At 40.4% G+C, this 24,213-nt stretch overlaps 1 protein-coding gene and 1 long non-coding RNA gene across 4 annotated transcripts in view; one reads left to right on the top strand and one right to left on the bottom strand.

Moving 5' to 3' along the window:
• The window catches only part of ABCB5 (ATP binding cassette subfamily B member 5), a 186,681-nt gene extending 170,039 nt beyond the window's left edge, over nt 1-16,642 (bottom strand). Inside the window, exons 1-2 of one of the 3 annotated variants that reach the window (XR_005369524.1) lie at nt 15,604-16,641; nt 13,605-13,702 (exon numbers count right to left, since the gene is read on the bottom strand). The gene's annotated coding sequence lies outside the window, so the exon portion shown is untranslated. Of the gene's footprint in view, nt 1-13,604; nt 13,703-15,603 lie in introns of all 3 variants that reach the window. The other 2 variants (XM_038557070.1, XM_038557071.1) reach the window with 2 other exon arrangements.
• The window catches only part of LOC111098792, a 63,984-nt gene that overhangs the window by 14,687 nt on the left and 25,084 nt on the right, over nt 1-24,213 (top strand). The window lies entirely within an intron of this gene.

Below are 24,213 nucleotides of genomic sequence, written 5' to 3'. Positions count from 1 at the left end.
GGCCAGTATCTTGTTGAGAATTTTTGCATCCATGTTCATCAGGGATATTGGTCTGTAATTCTCCTTTTTGGCGGGGTCTTTGTCTGGCTTTGGAATTAAGGTGATGCTGGCTTCATAGAACGAATTTGGAAGTACTCCATCTCTTTCTATCTTTCCAAACAGCTTTAGGAGAATAGGTATGATTTCTTCTTTAAACGTTTGATAAAATTCTCCTGGGAAGCCATCTGGCCCTGGACTCTTGTGTCTTGGGAGGTTTTTGATGACTGCTTCAATTTCCTCCCTGGTTATTGGCCTGTTCAGGTTTTCTATTTCTTCCTGTTCCAGTTTTGGTAGTTTGTGGCTTTCCAGGAATGCGTCCATTTCTTCTAGATTGCCTAATTTATTGGCGTATAGCTGTTCATAATATGTTTTTAAAATCGTTTGTATTTCCTTGGTGTTGGTAGTGATCTCTCCTTTCTCATTCATGATTTTATTAATTTGAGTCTTCTCTCTCTTCTTTTTAATAAGGCTGGCTAATGGTTTATCTATCTTATTAATTCTTTCAAAGAACCAACTCCTGGTTCTGTTGATCTCTTCCACAGTTCTTCTGGTCTCGATTTCGTTGAGTTCTGCTCGAATCTTTATTAACTCCCTTCTTCTCTTGGGTGTAGGATCTATTTGCTGTTTTTTCTCTAGCTCCTTTATGTGTAAGGTTAGCTTTTGTATTTGAGTTCTTTCCAGTTTTTGAATGGATGCTTGTATTGCGATGTATTTCCCCCTTAGGACTGCTTTTGCTGCATCCCAAAGATTTTGAACGGTTGTATCTTCATTCTCATTAGTTTCCATGAATCTTTTTAATTCTTCCTTAATTTCCTGGTTGACCCTTTTATCTTTTAGCAGGATGGTCCTTAACCTCCATGTGTTTGAGGTCCTTCCAAACTTCTTGTTGTGATTTAGTTCTAATTTCAAGGCATTATGGTCCGAGAATATGCAGGGGACAATCCCAATCTTTTGGTATCGGTTCAGACCCGATTTGTGACCCAATATGTGGTCTATTCTGGAGAAAGTTCCATGTGCGCTTGAGAAGAATGTGTATTCAGTTGAGTTTGGATGTAAAGTTCTGTAGATATCTGTGAAATCCATCTGGTCCAGTGTATCATTTAAAGCTCTCGTTTCTTTGGAGATGTTTTGCTTAGAAGACCTATCGAGTATAGAAAGAGCTAGATTGAAGTCACCAAGTATAAGTGTATTATTATCTAAGTATTTCTTCACTTTGGTTAATAATTGATTTATATATTTGGCAGCTCCCACATTCGGAGCATATATATTGAGGATTGTTAAGTCCTCTTGTTGAATAGATCCTTTAAGTATGATATAGTGTCCCTCTTCATCTCTCACTACAGTCTTTGGGGTAAATTTTAGTTTATCTGATATAAGGATGGCTACCCCTGCTTTCTTTTGAGGACCATTCGAATGGTAAATGGTTCTCCAACCTTTTATTTTCAGGCTGTAGGTGTCCTTCTGTCTAAAATGAGTCTCTTGTAGACAGCAAATAGATGGGTCCTGCTTTTTTATCCAGTCTGAAACCCTGCGCCTTTTGATGGGGTCATTAAGCCCGTTCACATTCAGAGTTACTATTGAGAGATATGAGTTTAGTGTCATCATGATATCTATTCAGTCTTTGTTTTTGTGGACTGTTCCACTGAACTTCTTCTTAAAGGGGAATTTTAAGAGGCCCCCTTAAAATTTCTTGCAGAGCTGGTTTGGAGGTCACATATTCTTTTAGTTGCTGCCTGTCTTGGAAGCTCTTTATCTCTCCTTCCATTTTGAATGAGAGCCTTGCTGGATAAAGTATTCTTGGTTGCATGTTCTTCTCATTTAGGACCCTGAATATATCCTGCCAGCCCTTTCTGGCCTGCCAGGTCTCTGTGGAGAGGTCTGCTGTTACCCTAATACTCCTCCCCATAAAAGTCAGGGATTTCTTGTCTCTTGCTGCTTTAAGGATCTTCTCTTTATCTTTGGAATTTGCAAGCTTCACTATTAAATGTCGAGGTGTTGAACGGTTTTTATTGATTTTAGGGGGGGATCTCTCTATTTCCTGGATCTGAATGCCTGTTTCCCTTCCCAGATTAGGAAAGTTTTCAGCTAGAATTTGTTCAAATACATATTCTGGCCCTCTGTCCCTTTCGGCGCCCTCGGGAACCCCAATTAAACGTAGGTTTTTCTTCCTCAGGCTGTCGTTTATTTCCCTTAATCTATCTTCATGGTCTTTTAATTGTTTGTCTCTTTTTTCCTCAGTTTCCCTCTTTGCTATCAACTTGTCTTCTATGTCACTCACTCGTTCTTCCACCTCGTTAACCCTCGTCGTTAGGACTTCTAGTTTGGATTGCATCTCATTCAATTGATTTTTAATTTCTGCCTGATTAGCTCTAAATTCTGCAGTCATGAAGTCTCTTGAGTCCTTTATACTTTTTTCTAGAGCCACCAGTAGCTGTATAATAGTGCTTCTGAATTGGCTTTCTGACATTGAATTGTAATCCAGATTTTGTAACTCTGTGGGAGAGAGGACTGTTTCTGATTCTTTCTTTTGAGGTGAGGTTTTCCTTCTAGTCATTTTGCTCAGTGCAGAGTGGCCAAAAGCAAGTTGTATTGGGAAAAAGAGAAAAAGAGAGGAGAGAAAGAAGGAAAGAAAAGAGTAAGAGAAAAAAAAAGGGAAGAAAAAGAAAAAAAAAACGAAAAAAAAAAAAAGAAGAAAAAGAGAAAGAAAAAGAAAGGAGAAAAAAAGGGGGTGGGGGAAGGAAACAAATCAAAAAGCAAAACAAAACAAAAACAAAAACAAAAACAAAAACAAAAACAAACAAACAAAAAAAGAACCACCGGGGAGTGTCTTCTGATTCTGTGTTCTTTAAGTCCCTTGGCTTCTCCTGGAAGTTGTCAGTCTAGCTGGTGTTCTGGGGGAGGGGCCTGTTGTGCTGATTCTCAGGTGTTAGCAGTTGGGGGAGCTGCTGTGCCCCTGCCTGGTGCAGGGCTCGGTGGGGGTTGTTTACCCCCTGAGGCCGCAGGAGGAACAGCCCCAGTGGCGGGGCAGCTCTGGAAACCTGGATTCAGCTCCGGCAGGAACTCCGTCTGCAGGGCCTGGAGGCTCCGGGGCGGGGCCGCTGATCTGCTCAGCTGGGGCAGGAGCGTCCTTGCTGTCCTGGGCCCTCCCGGCCTCTGCCTGTCCCGGGGGAGGCCGGATCCTGGGCTGTGTCCCGGCGCCCTGTGCTTCGGAGCCTGCGCTGTTGGATTCGCGCTCCCGGGCCGCGCAGCCCCTTCCGCGGAGCTGCCGCCCAAGCCCCTCCGAGCTGCTCCTGGAACCGCGCCGGCCCCTCTGCACGGAGCCTCTTCCTCTGCCCGAGCCCCTCCGAGCTGCTCCCGTGGCCGCGCAGCCCCCTCCGCGGAGCCGCCGCCCGAGCCCCCCGAGCTGCTCCGGGTCCCGCCGTGCGTGCTGCAGCCCTTAGGGAGCTCGGCGCACTCTCCTGGGCGCGCAGTTGCTGTTACTGTCCCCGGGAGCCCGAGGGCATCCTCGCCCTCCCGGGTCCTGCTCCACCTCCCTGCGAGCCCCTCTCCGCCCGGGAAGGTCGGTGCAGCTCCTGCGTCTCCGGGACGGGGCTCTCCTGTCCTGGGGACACTCGCCCCGGCCTCAGCCCGGCTCCTCGCGGGGCCCCTCCCCCTTGGAGGCCTTTGTTCCTTTATTTCTTTTTCCCCGTCTTCCTACCTTGATAGAAGCACGAACTCTTCTCACTGTAGCATTCCAGCTGGTCTCTCTTTAAATCTCAGGCCGAATTCATAGATTTTCAGGATAATTTGAAGGTTTTCTAGGTAGTTTGGTGGAGACAGGTGATTTGGGGACCCTACTCTTCCGCCATCTTGCTCCTCCCTCAAGTTTCTCTTTTAAATGGAAGAAAAATAACTTCTCAGGGGCAGTGATGCTTTTATTTCAAAATATGAATTTATTACATAATATGAATTATAAAAGATTACATTAATGTAGCTCTGATGTGTAAAATATCCCAGCCAGACAGCCAGGCACTCAAAATGTATTTTGTCTACCAAGGCCATCGACTCCATTCTCATTTAAACATTATATAAAAGAAAAGTTATAATTGATCACGAGATTAATTTCCTCTAGGCAAAGAAACACCAGCTAGTCACATGTGAGGGCCATTTGCTTGTTAATAGGTCCTTCTGAAAATAAACTACAAAATTAAATCACAGGATCTAAATGAACAATTAGACAAGTTGTCAGAAGCAATGCTTTTCCCTTCTGAGTTTTATAAACGTTTCTGAAATCATTTTTAGTTCACTGGGGGAAAATTACTTTTCCTTAGATAATTCACAGTATTTTATTCATTTCAAAAACAGATTATAGAGACTTTTATATACCACAAATCCAACTTAATGAACTATGATTTTTACTGAATTTTTTCTAAGAAATATAGAAGGGATTCATTCCCAGTCTCAATGGAGCTGGATTTTCCTTTCTCCTAAAGTTTTGCTTAAAAGGAAAATGTATCTTAAGGAAACCTCTGAATACTGTCAAAAAATTAGTAGATTGGTAATATATTTGCTAACATAACTTATTTTGCCAAACAATTGATAAGATTGGGGGGGGGGGTGCAGTTTAAAATGTATCCAGGATTTGTTTTAATCAGGTATGGTAAAATGCACAGATATGGAAATGTTTGTCATAAATAAAGTGTAAACTCATAGATCCTAGAAACATGAGGCATGCCACTCTACTCAGGGCCACACAGGGAGGTAACAAAACTTGCCAGGAGGCAGAGAAATCTGGGGAAACTGTGCACAAGAATACCTTTACTGTGGTATTCACAGGAAAGGCATAGCAATACAGTTGATAAGCAGGCTTAGAATTGGCTAGTTTGAATAATTTCATCAGATTTTGGGGTATAGGGGTTCTCTCTAGTTGTTAGGTAGTGACCTTGAGGTGATAGGACAGGGGGATAGTGGCTTATTCAGAATGTGAAAGCCTAATAAAGGAGATGTTTGAAGGTATGGGCTCTGGATTGGTTTATTTTTTTTTTTTTCTGGATTGGTTTATATATGAAAGGTGCACTACAGGATGAATTGTTTGCTATCTCCAGGAATTAGCTAACTCTGGGAGGGGCAGTCTCTTCAGGGTCAGCAAGGCCCCAAGATGTCAAAGTATCAGAAAATATGATATAAAACAGAACAAATTATTGAATTCAAATGTTAGATGTACTTGTAGATGTGTGGGTAGGTGGTTTCCTACATACCAGCTTCTGAGGTCATGTGTTAATGTTCTATCAATTCTCAGAGTGAAAGGGCACTTTTTAAAACTTAGCTTTAAATTCTTAATAAACAGTTTTATAATGGCATTTTAAATTTAGAGCAAGAAAAAAAAAATAAACTCTACAGCAATATTTGGCATCTAAGTCTATCTGTTCTGAAATTTTGTGTGGGGCCAAAGAGAAGTACTAATTGGATTTCTTCCTTGCAACATCAAACACTTGAATATCACAATTAGGGATGGAGTTGGCTTGAGAAAACTTATAAATCTGAGGAACTGCTACATCTCAACAGTAGCTACTATAGGCATGGAGGCAGGGCATTAGCTAAGATTCCATTGGTTTTCTGATGAAAAGGATACAGAACTCATTCCATCTGAAGAACATTTGAGAAAAGTAGAGCTGGGTAAAGGGCCCAAATGCGGAGTAGAAGTGATCGGAATGAAGACAAAAGAAACAGAAGGGAGGAATTAGATAAAGTTTAGAAAGGAAGGCTCTTTGATTACAGCATTACCCTATTTTCCAAATGTCCTCATCTGGCCAGAAAGGTGCTTTTCCTTTTATTGTACTGGAATACCTATGACAGATTTTATGTTTCTTGGAAGACTGGCTTCTAGTCCACAGAAACTTTTGTAGGTAACTGAAAGGTGTCAGCATGAGGAGCAACAGTGTTATGGCATGAATTGCTTTAGCAATGATAGTCTGAACTGGGTTACCTCCTTGTTTTTTTCCTCAAATTTTATGTATCAAACAATAATAACAACAAAATTGATTATTTCTGAGGGAAGTACATTAATTAGGACTCTTTAGGTTGCAAGTGGCAGAAATCCAACACCAAATAGGTAAATGAAAAACAGCCCTGGGAGTTTGTCAGCTTCAGGCACAGCCAGACTCTGGGACCAGAATTATGCTTAAATCTCATCCTAAGGGAGTCCAGGTGGCTCAGCGGTTTAGCGCTGCCTTCAGCCCAGGGCATGATCCTGGAGACCCGGGATCAGGTCCCACCATCAGGCTCCCTGCATGGAATGGAGCCTGCTTCTCCCTCTGCCTGTGTCTCTGCCTCTCTCTTTCTCTCTCTCTGTGTGTCTCTCATGAATAAATACTACCCCCCCCCCCCACCGCCCAAATCTCATCCTACCAGAAGATAAAACTTTTGGTGAGCCAACGCACCTATGCTGGAAACTTCAAAATACTCCCTGGATTAGGATGATTTCTCTTGTAGGTTCTCCTGGGTGAGGACAGAGAGGCAGACTTCTGAAAGTGGACTGGAGAAGTAAGTGGACACTGAGATGATGAAAGTCAATCAGGAAGCCCTAATTTTTCCTTTTTAAGTTGTCTAATAAATATTTATTGGCCACCTACTTTGTGTTACCTACTGAGGACAGAATAAATCAAGGAGAAAATTTTTCTTTAAGTTGCTTTAAAGCTAGTTTAAGATGTTAAGAATGAATATTCTCCTTGATTTTAGCAAAGAGCCAAAAGTGATTGTCGGGAAATAGAGTGGCTAGATGACCTTTAGCTGGAGGCTTTCTCTGAGCCTTGCAACGCAACGGCAGTGGGGGACAGGATAACATCTCTTGAATGAGTCTGCTCTTTCAATGAAAAGACCCCAAATAGCCAGGGGAATTTTAAAAAAGAAAACCATAGCTGGGGGCATCACAATGCCAGATTTCAGGTTGTACTACAAAGCTGTAATCATCAAGACAGTGTGGTACTGACACAAAAACAGACACATAGATCAATGTGTGAACAGAATAGAGAATCCAGAAGTGGACTCTCAACTTTATGGTCAACTAATATTCGATAAAGGAGGAAAGACTATCCACTGGAAGAAAGACAGTCTCTTCAATAAATGGTGTTGGGAAAATTGGACATCCACATGCAGAAGAATGAAACTAGACCACTCTCTTGCACCATACACAAAGATAAACTCAAAATGGATGAAAGATCTAGATGTGAGACAAGATTCCATCAAAATCGTAGAGGAGAACACAGGCAACACCCTTTTTGAACTTGGCCACAGTAACTTCTTGCAGGATACATCCATGAAGGCAAGAGAAACAAAAGCAAAAATGGACTATTGGGACTTCATCAAGATAAGAAGCTTTTGCACAGCAAAGGTTACAGTCAACAAAACTAAAAGACAACCTACAGACTGGGAGAAGATATTTGCAAATGTCGTATCAGATAAAGGGCTAGTTTCCAAGATCTATAAAGAACTTATTAAACTCAACAGCTAAGAAACAAACAATCCAATCATGAAATGGGCAAAAGACATGAACAGAAATCTCACAGAGGAAAACATAGACATGGCCAACACGCACATGAGAAAATGCTCTGCATCACTTGCCATCAGGGAAATACAAATCAAAACCACAATGAGATACCACCTCACACCAGTGAGAATGGGGCAAATTAACAAGGCAGGAAACCACAAATGTTGGAGAGGATGCGGAGAAAAGGGAACCCTCTTACACTGTTGGTGGGAATGTGAACTGGTGCAGCCACTCTGGAAAACTGTGTGGAGGTTCCTCAAACAGTTAAAAATAGAGCTACCCTATGACCCAGCAATTGCACTGTTGGGGATTTACCCCAAAGATACAGATGCAATGAAACGCTGGGACACCTGCATCCCAATGTTTCTAGCTGCAATGTCCACAATAGCCAAACTGTGGAAGGAGCCTCAGTGTCCATCAAAAGATGAGTGGATAAAGAAGATGTGGTTTATGTATACAATGGAATATTACTCAGCCATTAGAAATGACAAATACCCACCATTTGCTTCAATGTGGATGGAACTGGAGGGTATTATGCTGAGTGAAATAAGTCCATCAGAGAAGGACAAACATTATATGGTCTCATTCATTTGGGGAATATAAATAATAGTGAAAGGGAATAGAAGGGAAGGGAGAAGAAATGGGTAGGAAATATCAGAAAGGGAGACAGAACATGAAGACTCCTAACTCTGGGAAACGAACTAGGGGTGGTGGAAGGGGAGGAGGGCGGGGGGTGGGGGTGAATGGGTGACGGGCACTGAGGGGGGCACTTGACGGGATGAGCACTGGGTGTTATTCTGTATGTTGGCAAATTGAACACCAATAAAAAATAAATTTATTATTAAAAAAACAAATATTTTATGTTAAAAAAATAATAGTGAAAGGGAATAGAGGGGAAGGGAGAAGAAATGGGTAGGAAATATCAGAAAGTGAGACTGAACATGAAGACTTCTAACTCTGGGAAATGAACTAGGGGTGGTGGAAGGGGAGAAGGGGGGGTGGGGGTGACTGGGTGGCGGGCACTGAGGTGGGCACTTGACGGGATGAGCACTGGGTGTTATTCTGTATGTTGGCAAATTGAACACCAATAAAAAATAAATTTATTATTAAAAAAAAAAAGAAATGGTCTCTCTCTGGGAATGACCTTGATCTCTCCATTGTGAAATTGCTCTTGTGCTTGATAGAGATGCCTTGATTTTGCAAAGAAAGATTCTTTAGCTAGTTTTCTTGTTTTGTTTTGTTTGCTATTAAATAGTCTGCTTATCAGCTGATTAAACAGAAATCTTCATTTAGAAAAGCTCATCCATGGGGGGAAAATTGCTCATTCATGGGAATCTATGCCATTTAGTCACTATTCTAATTTGATAATTCAATCAGCACTGCTAGACCCTGTGGGAGGTTTGGCATAGAGGGTGAAGAAGGTTCATGATCTAAAGATTGTCATGACAAGCACTCTTGTGAGATAAGTGATAGCTAATAGATGTGGCTACAGGACAAGATGTACCCTCATCATATGATGTGTATCAGTAATTGACTTCACAGGAATTTCAGCAATGCTTATAATTATTAAATGGTTTTAAGCCATAAAATTGTGATAGTCAGGCCCACCCCCTGCCCTCCTCCCCTTCTACCACCCCTAGTTCGTTTCCCAGAGTTAGCAGTCTTTACGTTCTGTCTCCCTTTCTGATATTTCCCACACATTTCTTCTCCCTTCCCTTATATTATATTCCCTTTCACTATTATTTATATTCCCCAAATGAATGAGAACATATAATGTTTGTCCTTCTCCGACTGACTTACTTCACTCAGCATAATACCCTCCAGTTCCATCCACGTTGAAGCAAATGGTGGGTATTTGTCATTTCTAATAGCTGAGTAATATTCCATTGTATACATAAACCACATCTTCTTTATCCATTCATCTTTCGTTGGACACCGAGGCTCCTTCCACAGTTTGGCTATCGTGGCCATTGCTGCTATAAACATCGGGGTGCAGGTGTCCCGGCGTTTCATTGCATTTGTATCTTTGGGGTAAATCCCCAACAGTGCAATTGCTGGGTCGTAGGGCAGGTCTATTTTTAACTGTTTGAGGAACCTCCACACAGTTTTCCAGAGTGGCTGCACCTAATTTGAAAGCTGGTGCTCTTGGCCTACACCACCCGGTCTCTGTGTGTCTCAGCTGGTGAGAGTCTAACAGGATGAGGATGTTTGCTCAGTTAAATCACAAAAATCAGTAAACAATGTGGAAAGCCAGAAGGCCACTCCAGAGACAATAACCAATCAATCTGCAATCGGTTATTTAAATAATTACAGGAGATGTTAGTTAATGGAGCCTGTATGATAATGGAGCCTGGACAGAGTTCTGTATAGTAATTTCTATGCCATTCAGTGTTTTTATTGTCTCTACTCTCCCCTACTCCAGAAATTTGGAAAGCTTTTTTTCCTGGAAAGAAAGTATTGCATAGAAAAAAAAAAAATTGTGATTGTCATCTCACATCTTTATGCTTTGACTTGCTTATAGTAAAATAAAGGAGTTTCCTAGATGTCACTAAAACATTAGGGCTCCAAAATTCTATGTTTCTAGGGAGGCTTCAGGGATGTAGTCACAAGACGTGGGTCAGAGAGTACTTTCTACCTGTTTGCTGCATTACTTTAGGCCAGTGATTCAGAACCAGGAATGATTTTGTTCTCCGGGCGGACATTTACTAATGTCTGAAGATACTTTTGGTTGTTAGAATTGGGAGTGGTGGTGCATCAAGTGGGTAGAATCCACAAATGTTGCTAACTATCATGCAATGCACAGGAGAGGGCCCCATAGCAAAAATTATCCAGTCCAATAATACTTAGGTTTGGAAACCCTGTTTTAGACAAATCACCTCAAGCTTTACGATCCTTAGTTTTCTTTCCTTTTTTTTTTTTTTTAAGATTTTGTTTATTCATGAGAGAGTGAGAGAGAGAGAGAGAGAGAGAGAGAGAGGTAGAGACATAGGCAGAGGGAGAAGCAGGCTCCCTTGCAGAAACTCCATGTGGGATTTATCCCAGGACCCTGGGATCACACCCTGAGCTGCAGGCAGATGCTCAACCACTGAGCCACCCAGGCATCCCTATGATCCTTGGTGTCTGCATTTCTTGAATACTATTTTTTGATGACAGTAAATGAAATAGTTGTGAAGGCACTCAGTTAACGACAGAGTGTGGCTATATTATGGTCATTAATTTGAGTGTTGCCTCCACAGTGACAACAGAGAGGGAGGTCCGCAAGTGGAGCAAAGGTACTGGGACACAATAATGAGGGGAGATCAGTGAAATTTTGCCATCTGGGAAGGTGTTACAAAATAGAAAAAACTGCTTCCTTGACTTTGCTGTTACTATTGACTTTCCCCCTTTCTTTTGTGGCCTCTGATGTAATTTTCTGGAAGGTCTTGGGACACTGTCATCTGGGTAATGCTGTGGCTGAAATACTGCACTTGAAAGTTTGACAGACTTGAGTGTGAATCCTACTTTACCATTTCTGGTCTGTGTGACTTCACTTTTCTGGCACCCAGATTAAGATGGGTATATTTCCTACTTCATAAGGCTAATCCTGAGGCTTCAAAAAGAATACTGTATGTTAAGCTAGAGACTATGATCACAGAATAAATGTGAGTCCTAATCATCACTATTTTCTGCCTCAGTGCTATAATGGTCACTTCAAACATCTTTCCCTTTACTTTTCTTCTGTCACACATCTCTTCTCCAGCTGAGCAACTTTCATTCTGTTTTCTTATGAGCAAATCAGTACCTGTTCTTCTTGCGTGGTTAAAATCAGCCAACTAAATCCATATTAGATTGAGATACAAATAATAAAGTTCAAACAAAGTTACATAAACAATACAACAAAAATTGCCTTTCCCTACAATAAAAGGGCAAGTTATTGACTATAATTTGCAGAATTTTGATGCTAAAATGGATCCTATAGCTCAAGGGTTCCCTGCCTAATTTTACATCAGAGTATTTCCTGGGGAGCTTTAAAAATACAGAATCTGGAACTCCATCTGAGCTCTACTGAATCAGAATCTTTGGCATAAGGCCCAGAAGTATGTATTTTCTAATAGCTCTCCAGTTTTTAAGATGTGTGGCTGGGTTTGGAGATGACTGATCAAAACTTTATTACCACAATTCTTCTCAGTACTGGAGCATGTTATTTATTTGTTTATTTTTTAAGATTTTATTTATTTATTCATGAGACACACACACACACACACACACACACACACAGAAGCAGAGACACAGGCAGAGGGAGAAGCAGGCTCCATGCAGAGAGCCCGACGTGGGACTTGATCCGGGGACCCCAGGATCATGCCCTGGGCTGAAGGCAGGCGCCAAACCGCTGACTTACCCAGGGATCCCCTAGTACTGGAGCATTTAAAAAAATATGGACATCAGAATTTCACGAGATCTACTGGACAGAATCTCTGGGAAAAGACATAACAACATAAATATATTTACATATATATTACATATATACATATATTAACATGTGTATATATTATATATGCACACACATACACATACACACACACATATATAACAGTCTTGTTTGATTTCTACTGTAATCCTGAGCTTTGTCTGAAGAAAATTATTATCTCCAATTTTTGGATTGAATTTTAGGACTCTGAGACCATAATGGTTTATTCATGCTCGCAAAAGGGGGTGTATTTCATTATTTGTTCAAAATATTTGCTGTCCCTCCATACTAAGCCCTTCTCTGGAACCCCTCCAGAGAAATACAGAAGAGTATATGTACTGTTCTACCAACATCAACCTTCGTCTTAAAATTTGCTTTGACTGAGAATTACGAGTGGAAGAGGCCTTTGTCTCTTCTAAGAGGAAACTTTGAGCCTTTTTAATTACCAGTTTATTTTTTTCCCTCTGCCATAAGTCTAGCATGTCTGTTAGTGGCTGCTACTTTTGCCTGCATCACAGAATAAAGACTTGAAACAGAGTTGCGGCCAACCTGCAATGGTTGTTTTTTTTTTTTTTTTTTTTAAAGATTTATTTATTTATTTATTTATTTATTTATTTATTTATTTATTTATTTATGATAGACACATAGAGAGAGAGAGAGAGAGAGGCAGAGACACAGGAGGAGGAAGAAGCAGGCTCCATGCTGGGAGCCTGATGCAGGACTCGATGCGGGAATCCAGGATCTTGCCCTGGGCCAAAGGCAGGTGCCAAACCGCTGAGCCACCCAGGGATCCCCCTGCAATGGTTGTTAATTTGAGTACATAACAGGCCTTGTTTATCCCCCTGGGGTTCTGGAATGACTAACCTCCACTTTCTATTCCCTCTTCCATAACAGATGGAAGAGTGAGGATTAGAACCCAAGTCTTCTGCTCTTGCCTTTCTATTTGTATAATACTCATAGGAGAAAATAGATGTATCTGTCCTAGATAGGGAGGGGATTATTTGTTCCCATTGCTAGAGCTGAAACAGGGGAAAGATATGTTTTTGGTATATTCAAGTAGAATTTAGAATAGAGCTCTCAAATTTCTTCCAACCCAGAAATTCTATTGTTCTTTGACATTCCAAAGAAACATCAATGCCCACTGTTGTTACTTGGGCTAGTACTATTTGTGGAGTTACATAGTTGAGGCCTAACTGTGGCATTAATCTGTGGGATTGGCTGAGAAATAAACCATGGTATATAACATTCTTTTGTGGAATAAAGTTTGTACAAGTTTCAAATAATAGGCAAAAAAAGGCCAATTTTTGAAACAAGTTCTTGTTTTTTACTTCAGGCTTCAGATAAAACTGAGAAGACTCAAATGATGTTTTCTAACTAAATATATACATTTTAACAGGGTGGTTGTGATTCACATTCTGCCCACCGGAGGGCCATACAAATCAGTTTCTCATAATATTTTTGTGATAAATTGTTTTACATATTTATTCCTAGAGCTTTTTTCTCTTTACAATTTATAACTTGAATTAAAAATTTTCAAGTTCTTTATAAAAAGATAAGTTCAGTCTGTTTCAGTTCTTTTAAACCCTTCATTACCATTCAAGTTTTGATGTCTATGGTAGATTAGAATTCCTATTTCATTTTCAGAGACTTAAAGTATTTTCACCGAATGCATTGTTCTGCAATTTAAGCATCTGAAACCAAGAGAGATGAGGTAATTTTAGTTAGAATCTAAGTTATTATTGACAATTCAAAATTTAAAAACCAGGGTATATATTTTTAAAATTACCGGGTTGGAAATGGGAGGATAATTATTCTTAGTAAAATGTAAATAAAATAATAGCTATAATTTATTGACTATATACTTTGGGCCAGAATTTTTTTTAAGATTTATTTTTATTTATTTGAGAGAGAGAGAGAGGGAGAATGTACAAATGTGCAAATGAGCACCAGTTGGGGGAAGGGCTGAGGGAGAGAGACTCCTTAAGCAGGGAGCCTGATACAGGGTTTAATTCCACAACCCTGAGATCATGACCAGAACCAAAATCAAGACTCGTAACTTAACTGACTGAGCCACTCAGGTGTCCCTGGACCAGAATTATTTACTGTACATGATTCTAATACTCCCCAAAGCAGTGTGGCAAAATACATGCCACTCTCATTGTTTGGGATGAGAAAATGGAGTCCCAAGGATGTTAGTCTGTCATAACTACTATGCAGCTTTAATGAGAGAAAAATTGGCATCTGATCCCAAGTTTCTCCGAAGCCAAAGTCCACAAGCTTTTCTTACACCACACTGCCTTTCTCCCATTTGGCTTTGAAATGACTTTCTACTCTGGCTATCATATTTATCATCTCAAGTTTCTTTCTCAATTACATATTTTATTTCCAAAATAAATATTTATGCATATAAATCTTTATCCTAACAGGAAGCAGAGAATTAAAAATCACATAACCGCCATAAAAGCTTCTGGTTCTTCCTACGGGAAACGGAAGTTGTGGTTTGTAAGAAGCACAAACAGGGACCCCTTACCAGCAGTTTGTGACCACTGGGCCACAGAAGGATGGGGGAAGGCACCGGAAAGGCAGAAAAAATAAATATGAATTTGAAATCCCTTCATAAACAAGAAGTGATGGGAATAATCTGGATTCATTAAATAATCTGCAACATTTTCTTTATAAATGCCTTGTCCAACTATTAAAAAGTCAGAAGAAGCCATGCAACCTTCTAACCACTAGATGTCATTGTTGCTTACGAAATAGATTTCCCACTCGCGTGGATTCAAGTTTTAAGAGTAGTTTGTTGAATGCCTCCTTTTGTCTTTCCCGAAGTTTACCCTTCAGCTAAGCTATTAGAGACATAAAAGATCAAACACATGGCTCAAGACAAGAAACTTGTGTTTTCCTTGGAAGAGACAACACAAACCTATGTGATTAGAGCATTATAAAACTGGCATTCATTTGTGACTAGTTGCACATATGCCGGGTAGAAGCAGCAGGAGATGTAAGATCTCAGAGAAATAAATGTAAACAGGGGTGGCGTGGAAGGTTCTGCAGATGGGACCTCGGTGATGTTCTAACGGATGGGCCTAGGCAAGAAGATCATTCCAAGGAGGAGGAATGACAATAGCACAAGCACGGAGGTGGAAATAAATATAGAGCTGCGCTGAAGTTGAAGACTCATTGGGGAAGAGTGGGAGTCAGCTGTGGAGGAGACAGATTGTATAGGACCAGAAATAACAAGGAGGAACATTGTAACTTACCCTCCCTCCTGAATTTGCCTCTACAAGTTTCTGAACAGAGGAGTGATGTGAAAAAAATATTTCATAGTAGGAAGATTAACCGTTTGAGTATTAATTAGGGCCAGGGAGAACCATTACCTCAGTTCCTTGTAAACCGTTATTTGAATTGTCCTCACTGTGTAATTACGTCATCTGGGTCCCTTTGTCATTTGCTATGGTTCCCTCTCACCAAATCTTGATCTGGGAATTGGAGATATCACCCCCATGACAGCCCCCAACATAAAACTGACACCTTCTTGTCCACATAGAGCAGGGGCTCTGCTTCAGGTCTGGTCTTATCCCCAGAGACTTACCTTTCTCTGGCTGAGCATTTACAAGATAATCTGTAATTGCTCTTAGAGACGTTCAGCCAGTCAACTCAAAACATCAAACATAGGCCTTCACCTCAGTGAGAGCACGTCTCCAAGCAAGGGCTCTATTCCAACTGTCCTAAAACAGGTGGCTGACTGTTTCGCAGCTTTTCTCTTTTGTCCAGACTCCACTTTATAAAGTCCTGAGCACATGGGAAACAAACCTTTCAGATTTTCAGTCCCTTTAATGAGATGATCTGAATAGGGCTGAACGGCGGGCTGAGGTTGGGGGACACTGCCTGGCGCTTCTCGAGGGTCGGCCCTACGTCCTCCGTCTGGCAGCTGGATCTTCCTGGGGTCCAAGCAGTTAGATTCCACAATCTGGAGGCCACGGGTCTCTCGGTATCTCACAAGACTCTCAGCCTCCTAGGGGCCCCACCCCTGCATCCTGCATCCAACAGAGCTGCCAGAAAGGTGCCGCCAGGGACCAAGACCGTGAAGAAGCCAAGGACCACGACGCCCCGCCACTTCCGGAGGTCCACAAACAGGGTCCTGGCCATATCCGGTTCCGGCCGCGGAGGTTGGCGCCCTCTACATCCGGGTCCTCTCACTGGGCCTCGTCGTTTCCGGCGGCGCCTGCTTTCCCGCCACAGGGGCCGCGGCGGCCGCAGCCTGGGAGGAGCTGGCTTCCCGCGCGGTGGCGGTGGCGTGGAGGCTGGCGGCGCCTGGGAGAGGAGTTGACGGTAAGGAGAAGACAGACGTTGCTAAGACACGTGATTGGCGGCGGTCGTGTCCGAGTGCCAAGCTGTGGCAGCAAACTCGTACGGGCATCACAAAAACGGCATTACTTTCGCTTGGTTTCCCTCAGGTGACAATTACCAGGTGATTTTGAATGGAATGAGCTTAAAAATAGGGAGGCTTAGAACCTGTGAATGGCTTCTCCTTGTTCCCAGGACAAAGGGCCCTCCTGGTCCCACACTTCCAAGCATCCTGTGTCCCGGGCGTTCTGTCCCTCTTCCAAGTTCTTGAGTTCACCGTGCTCCGTCCTACGAGGCCATTTGTTATTTCTGGAACCCTCCTCCCCTCCCTCCCTCCCTCCTTTTGCCCCTCTCACCTCTGACTGCAGGTTAGCTCATACCCATGCTTCAGCTGTGGCTCAACTTGTCACTTCCAGCTTCTTTATAATATGCGCTCCTAGGTGCTTTACCTCATAGCATTTTTCGTCTTCTCAGTCACATTCCTTTTTTCTGTGACTCCTTGATTAACCTTTGTCCTTCCTCCCAAGATGTAAATTGCTTGGTAACAGAGCCCGTGTCTGGATTTGCTCACCATTACTTGATTCTCATCACGGTGGAAGACAGTAAAAATCATTGCTTCTCTGTTTCGGGTCTCTGATGATCCCATGGAGAGGGGAGGGGAGGTGGTTAAGAACCTGAAAACGCAGTTACATTTTTCTAGATAAGAGGGCTCTATTCTTTTTATCTTTGTCCCAAGTTACCTTTCATTGCTGAGCCACCTGGACTCTGGGCACGATGGGACATGGTCTTAACAGGTGACTGTTAAAATTCAATGGCCTGGAGCTGTGATAGTTGTATCCAGTAAGTGAGATGAAGCTGAAAGCATTCAAGCCATTCTGAGAACATTTCCACAAACAATAAAACCTTTCCTGAAATGATTCTGAAAAATCATTAGGGATTCTTGGTCAAGACTTACAGATAACTGTCTAGAGAAGTAGAGTTATCTGTAGCAACCTAGGAAAAGTACCTCAAAATGTTTGTTCAATTGCAAGAATGAAATTCAAACCTTTAGACACAAGTTTTAGTTAAATCTTTGTTGCACAGAGTTCATGACTATATTTTTTGCCATGTAGCCAAGGTAACACAAGCATTTTGTGTAGGAAGACAGTGTTTCCCTGTGCCCAGTCTACTGTATGGATAAGCCATGTTGATGCCTTGTGAATGACTTAAATTATTTTCTTGACTTTATGCCGATAATCCCTTCCTAGTAAGCAATGAGTAAATTGATGACCTCATACAGCTAATGGTGTGATTAGATCAGGAAAGAGCACTGTTACAGGGGATGACTATCTGCATTTTATAGTGTTTTATGTTTAGAGTTGTGTTGGATTGTATATTTTAAAAAAGATTACAACCATATTTATGGTTCCATGTGCTTTTCCAAAACCTTGCCATACTCCCTCAAGGGATGATGAGGTCTTTGCTTCTCTCTTTGAAATTGGGTGGCATTTTGTGGCTGTTCTGACAAAGAGCATGTGCTGGAAGTGACAACTGCGGGATTTATCAGACTCAGTCAAAAAATGTGATATGGCTTCCACCTTCTTTAGTGTCTCTCAGGATGTCCACCCTTGCAACCTGGTGACCATGTTGTGAGAAAGCTCAAGCCACAGGGACAGAACAGGGGTAGGTTTATCAGTTCATGGACCAAGCTAAGGTCTCAGCTCACTGCCATTATCAATTCACCTAAGAGTGAATTTTCACCTGATTCTAGCCCAGCTTTTGAGCTGTTGCAGATGATGCCATGCAGAGCAGAGATGAGGTGTCTCCACAAAGCCCTGTACACAATACAAGTTCATAAGCAAAATAACTACTGTTACAAGACACGAAGTTTTCAGGTGGCTTATTACACAATAGTTGATAAGTGGAGAAATAGTCCTAAACAAGGAGCAAACCATTCTATTTCAGCTTGCCTCTGAACTTTTGTTGATGCTATTTTTGTAACTGAAATACCCTTTCCTTTTCTTCCTCTCTCATTCCTTGCACTTGTCTAAACTTTCTACTTATTTTTCTTTTTAGTAATTTTTTTTTAGTAAGTCTTCCAAAATCCTTGGTCAAATACCTCATCTATATGTGTAAACCTTAGTAACAGTCCTGGCCATGTGGACTCTCAGGATCCGTTGAAATGTCTTATGTCTACATTAGATGGTACATTCATCTTTGTATTATTCATCCTTGCATCATTAATCTTTGTACATCCAGAGTCTAACATAGTGCCTGGCTCCACCATCTACTACCTGTGTGAACTTGTCTAAGTTATTAAATGTATCCAAGACTCCCTTTTATTATCTGTGAAAGGAGATAAAAGCTAACTCATAAGAGTTTTTTGGGGATTAGAAGATAAAGTCATCTAAGGTGCTAGTACTGAGTAAGTGCTACATAAATATGGCTATTATAATTATTAGACTAACCTCAAAATAGGGTGAAACACTCAGTATTCTAGAAAGCATATGCAACAAATAATATTCTGAGAAACATTAGTGAGAGTTCTTGACCCCACTTTTCTTCTTTTCCACTGAGCAACTTGGAACCTATTACCTTTTCTCCACAATATAACTTTATAGGCTGCTCACGGAGAGAGGGCATGGTATATAGCTTAGAAAGGGGATGTCATTTGGACTGATAAATGGATTTTGAAACTCAGTGCAGAAGTAAAAGTCTTGAAAACCAAGTTCTTGAAACAAATAAGGTACTTTAAAATTCAAAAGCTTGGCTTTGGATATCAAAATCCAAAGTCCTGCAGGCCTGCCAAAATCAACAAAATGTATGGTTATATAAAAATGACAGAGATCCAAATCCTGCTTTGTATTCCTTCACTCCCACCTCCCAAGAAGAAGGGAATTTGGTGCATCCTAGCCCAGGCTTCCAGGATAGGTGAGGAAACCTTTCGAAGCCCCTTGGTTATCATGGGGATGATTAGCAGACCAGCTTTTGCATGATGAATAACCTGAGCAAATATTTCTGAGGACCTCTTTACAGAGTTCTTTGCACTCTATGAGTGAGAGAAAGGATCCAATGAGTATACACTGTGTTGAAAGAGATCACGTGGACTTGAAGGAACCCGATGCAAGACAGGAAAGATAAAGAGAGTCTGTGTGGTGGGGACAATGACTGGAGGCCATTATCATCAGGGCCTACCAGCCCATGACAATAAGCACCTGTTAAAGAGATGTATAGCTCAGCAGATATTGGACACTGTAATAGTTACATTTTTTTCCTGGCATGATGTATAAACTCCAAGCTGTGGGTGAGTAATTTGAATACAGCTCATTTAGGCAGAGACTCCTTTTCCTTCAGTTATTCCCCCTTTAGCATTCAAGTGAATTGACAGCATGATGATGTCCAGACTATTGCAGCAGCACCCCTCTGCAAACTCAGTGGATTTAGGGCCATCTATTGACCATTTCCTGTTGATGGCCCTTCCAACAGCATGAATCTCATCAGTGTGGTTTCCTAGTACTCTCAGCCAGCTCCCCCCACCAAGAAGCTGATGCACAGGCTTTTGTGGAGGCCAGCAAAAATATCCCCTCTCCTTGAGATGTGCTGCCTCGTCAAGACTTGCAGCTCTCAGCAACATCGACCTTCTTATCACTGTAATCTGGAAAAACACATGCTGTTCTCAACAATCTTGGCAACAGGCTTTATGAGAAAATTTTGTGGAAGTTGTCTTTTCCAGTTATAGCTAAACCACCAGGGTCAAATTCTATTTTGCACACAAAATCCACTGATGAATACTGTTGCAAAACCTGTAATATCCAGAGATAAAGTGCTCTAAACTTGAATCATGAGCTATTCAGAAGAGAGGCACAGTAGGAAAAACAGTATGGAGGAGCAGTTTTAAAAGAAAATATTTATCAGATTGTCTAAGTTCTTGACCTAACTCCAATAGTTACTAGCTCTATTTTATTTCCCTGTTCTTCAGATTTTTCTTTTATAAGATAGACAAAAAACCAATTATCTTGTGTGATTTGGAATTAAATGATAAATACAAAGCACAGTCCTGGGCATTTTGTGAGTTCTCATTGAACATTAACTACTATTGTCATGCTTATTATTATTTCCAGCCTTGATGGTGATGGAAAATGTTGGTTGCCTACCCTACAGCCATTTCCTGCTGCCTGTTTCCTTGTAAACTGAGTATTGATTTGTGTGTTTATCTGGGAACTACAAACTACTAAATCTTGACTGAAAACTTGTTTAGTAACAAGTGATTCCCCTCTATTTCTGGGCACACCAGGAAATGGCACTTCCCCACCTGCTTGAAGGTGGATACAGCCATGTAACTTGGCTGTAGCCAATGAAATAAGAGAGATGATGCTTATGACCTCAACCAATAGCACTCTAGGTGATGAAAGTCCTGAGAGAGGACAATTAGTGCCCAAAGCTCTGTCAGAATATGATAGACATGACTGAAAAATAAACTTTCCAGCATCAAACAACTGAAATGATTGTAATTGTCATCTATTAACTTACCATACCTTTTTTTAACCCACCCTTGCTGGTATAGAAGAGCAAATTTCATAAAACTTATTTTTGGTAACCATTTTGTACAGCGTCCTTTGATTTATTTTTCAGAAATTATTTTCACTACAATCAACTGCTTTTTTGTATAAATGTAATACAGAAATGTATACAAATTTAATTGTTTTGTTCATATTATATTGCTCTGATTTCAGCTTTGGTCATTGTGAGTTTTGTTTTGTGGCTATTATTTTTAACAAGCTCAATATGCTTGTGTCAAAATTTTCAGATCTAAATTCCAATAAGAAGAAGTAAATATTCTATAATTTTCTAATTAATAATAAAGACTTATTAGAAGGGGAGAGGTATATGGAAAGGACTTTAGGACTAAATTGATAGATTCCAAACCTGCCTCTGCCACTGCCTTCTGTGTTGTTTGGGATAAATTACTTAACTTCCTTGTGCATTACTGCTCTAATCTGTAAAAAAATAGCATATAACTCACGGGGCATCTTATAATATCCTATTATAATTCTATGATTAATTCTCTGATGAGGGTTAATAAATTCCTTTTTAAAAAGTTCTTAGAATGGTGCTAAGCTTATAAAAGCTATCTAAATATCTTTAAGTGAAAAAAATGTACAGACTTAACTACTGTCAATTTTGTTACTTTTTTTATTTGTACAAAATATAATTCTTGCTTTGTTCTTATGACTATAAATTCTATCAGCAACATATAAGTTTTTGTCAGTTTTTACTCTATAATTCACTGACAATAGAATATTTATGTTGATGATTTTTACTAGTAATATTTATCATAAATTATTTAAAGTTACACTTAAGTTTTAGCTAAACTATGAGAAAGCTGAATAATTCTCCACAAATACTTTAGTATTATCTTATGTCTAACATTGGCCTATTATATTACAAGTATAATTTTCCATATACTTTGAATCACTTTGTAGTCTGGATCCTTTTGAAGAAAATGCAAACAACAGAGTAAAAATTTCAGGTCACATAGCACTGAAGCTAAAAAAGCAGGCTAGACAGAGTAGAGTCAACATTTTTTAAAAGATTTTATTTATTTACTTGGGAGAGAGAAAGCACAGAGGGAGAATGTAAGGGAGAAGCAGATTCCCTGTTGAGCAGAGAACCCAATGTGGGGCTCAGTCCCAGAACCCTGAGATCATGACCTGAGCCAAAGACGACACTTAACCAACTGAGCTACCCAGGTGCCCCTAGAATCAACATTTCTTACTTCCTTTTGTTTCACATATGTATGAATCTTCTACACATTCGTAAATCATTATTTGGTTGTCCAACAGATGGTAATTGAATGCCCACTGCAAGCCAGCAACTAACTGTCCAGGCACTGGAGATACAGCATTGGAGATACATGAAGCCTTTGCTTCATGGAGCTTACATTTTAAATGGGGGTAGGAAGAATAGACAAAAGCAAACAAATACATATTAAGGTGATAATAAGTGCTCCAGAGGAAAGACAGAATAAGGAAGGTGGGCAATATCAAGGTATGAAATAGGGAAGACAAGAGAGCAAGCTAAAGGTGTGTATGGAGGAAGAGTGTTCTGCGGAGGGACAGCTCAAAGACCCTGAGGTGGGAGACTGCTTGGTTTGTCTGAGGTAAACCAGAGATATGTGGGATAGTAAGACATTGTAGGGACTTTGACTTTTGTGTGAGATGGGAAGATAATGGATGTTTTCAGGCATGAGCTTGTGGACCATGGAGCTAGACTGCCTCAGAGGAATCTTGGCTCCCTGACCTGTTAGCTGGGTGACTTTGGGCAAATTATTTTTTCTCTCTGTCTGTGCTCTCTTACCATAAAATGGCATGATCATGGTATCTGCAATGTGAGATTAGAGAAAGGATCAAAATAATTAATATTTGTGACATGCTTTGAGTAGTTCCTGATATATACAAAATGTTGTGGAAATGTTTACTATGTGAATTAAGGTATTTTAAAAGTATCATTTTGACTGTAGTATGGGTTATTTATTGTGCGTATGACTATTACATGGAAAGTACTCTGTGACTAACCTTCAACTCCAGTGTTTTTAAAATATGGATTGCAATCTAATTCATGAAGTATCAAAGACATAATTAAGAAGACAAGAAGCATCATAGAAAGAATGATGAACTTGCAAGTGGAAGACCTAAAGTCCTGATGTTACTTTTTCATCGAGGTTATGATTCTGACTTATTTAAAGTCATGTAGTTGGGCCAGTTTGGATTCTGTGATTTCCATATTTAGAATTTAATTTAGATAATATAATTTGTTTTCAGAAAATGATTTGAAATGAAGCAAAGGGCAGTGTCTTTGCCTTTTCTTGGGGAATATTGTGGCAGTGGCATGGGGATGAGGGATGCTATAGTAACATTCAGATGACTATAATGAAATTTGGAAAGATGTCTGTGCTGGTAGCCTGCTGTACCCCTGTAGGGTACTCTACACATTTACCTCAGAGTTACATATCCTGATTCAGAACTAAAATGCAACATTAGTAGAGGAGATTCTAGGTATATGAACTGAGTTAAAAACTCCTAGTTCTTTATGGTTTACACTGACATGTGAGGGATTTGGAGGGAATGGAGGGTATGAGAGAATCCTTGTGAATTCTGTGTTAGTGTGTGCTGTGTGTGTGTGTGTGTGCATGTATGTGTAACTTGTATAACTATTCCTTTAGGCCAGAAGGAATTTCACACTTTTATTTGGAAAGATTAATGTTTTTGTTTTTTTTTTTTCTCTTGGTAACTAGCAGTGTATAGCTTGAGAACATCAAATTAGTTATATAGCAAATGAGTCTACCTTTTCTTTACACATGTCCTTGTAAGAGATAAAGTTGCTAGACATCTCCACATATTTTATATGTTTATATATTGGATTTATTTATTATTTATTGTTGATTCCAAGCATTTAACTTGCAACTTGTTCAAAATGAATCTACCTTAGAAAGCTTGGTTCTTAGGATTTGGGAGTCATTGAACTCTTTGAGAATCTAAAAAACTAAGGGCCCTATTTCTAAAAATGAATGTACCCACCAAATTTTGCATGCATTTTTAGTCATCTTCTGAAGTGCAGCCATATAGTCACATGATACCCTTCTTGCAGCCATAAACAAATAATTTCCAATTCATTTTTTGGTTTGTATTCATTTTGACTGCTATGTTAGCTGACTCGTATTTCTATCTGTTTTGCTACAAGTTTAAGTACCAGGGATCCTTTTATCAGTAATGCTGAGAAATGTTTACTTTTTAGAAAGGTCATTGGGTCCTCCCCTTTGCTTGACATTTATTACACTGTATTCTACATGTCAATTCAAATGTGTCAATCTCCTTTA

Source organism: Canis lupus, chromosome 14, assembly GCF_011100685.1.
Source record: "Canis lupus familiaris isolate Mischka breed German Shepherd chromosome 14, alternate assembly UU_Cfam_GSD_1.0, whole genome shotgun sequence".
Classification (NCBI taxonomy): domain Eukaryota; kingdom Metazoa; phylum Chordata; class Mammalia; order Carnivora; family Canidae; genus Canis; species Canis lupus.
The sequence above is the reverse complement of the archived record's forward strand: the minus strand, read 5'-3'. Positions and strand labels throughout refer to the sequence as shown.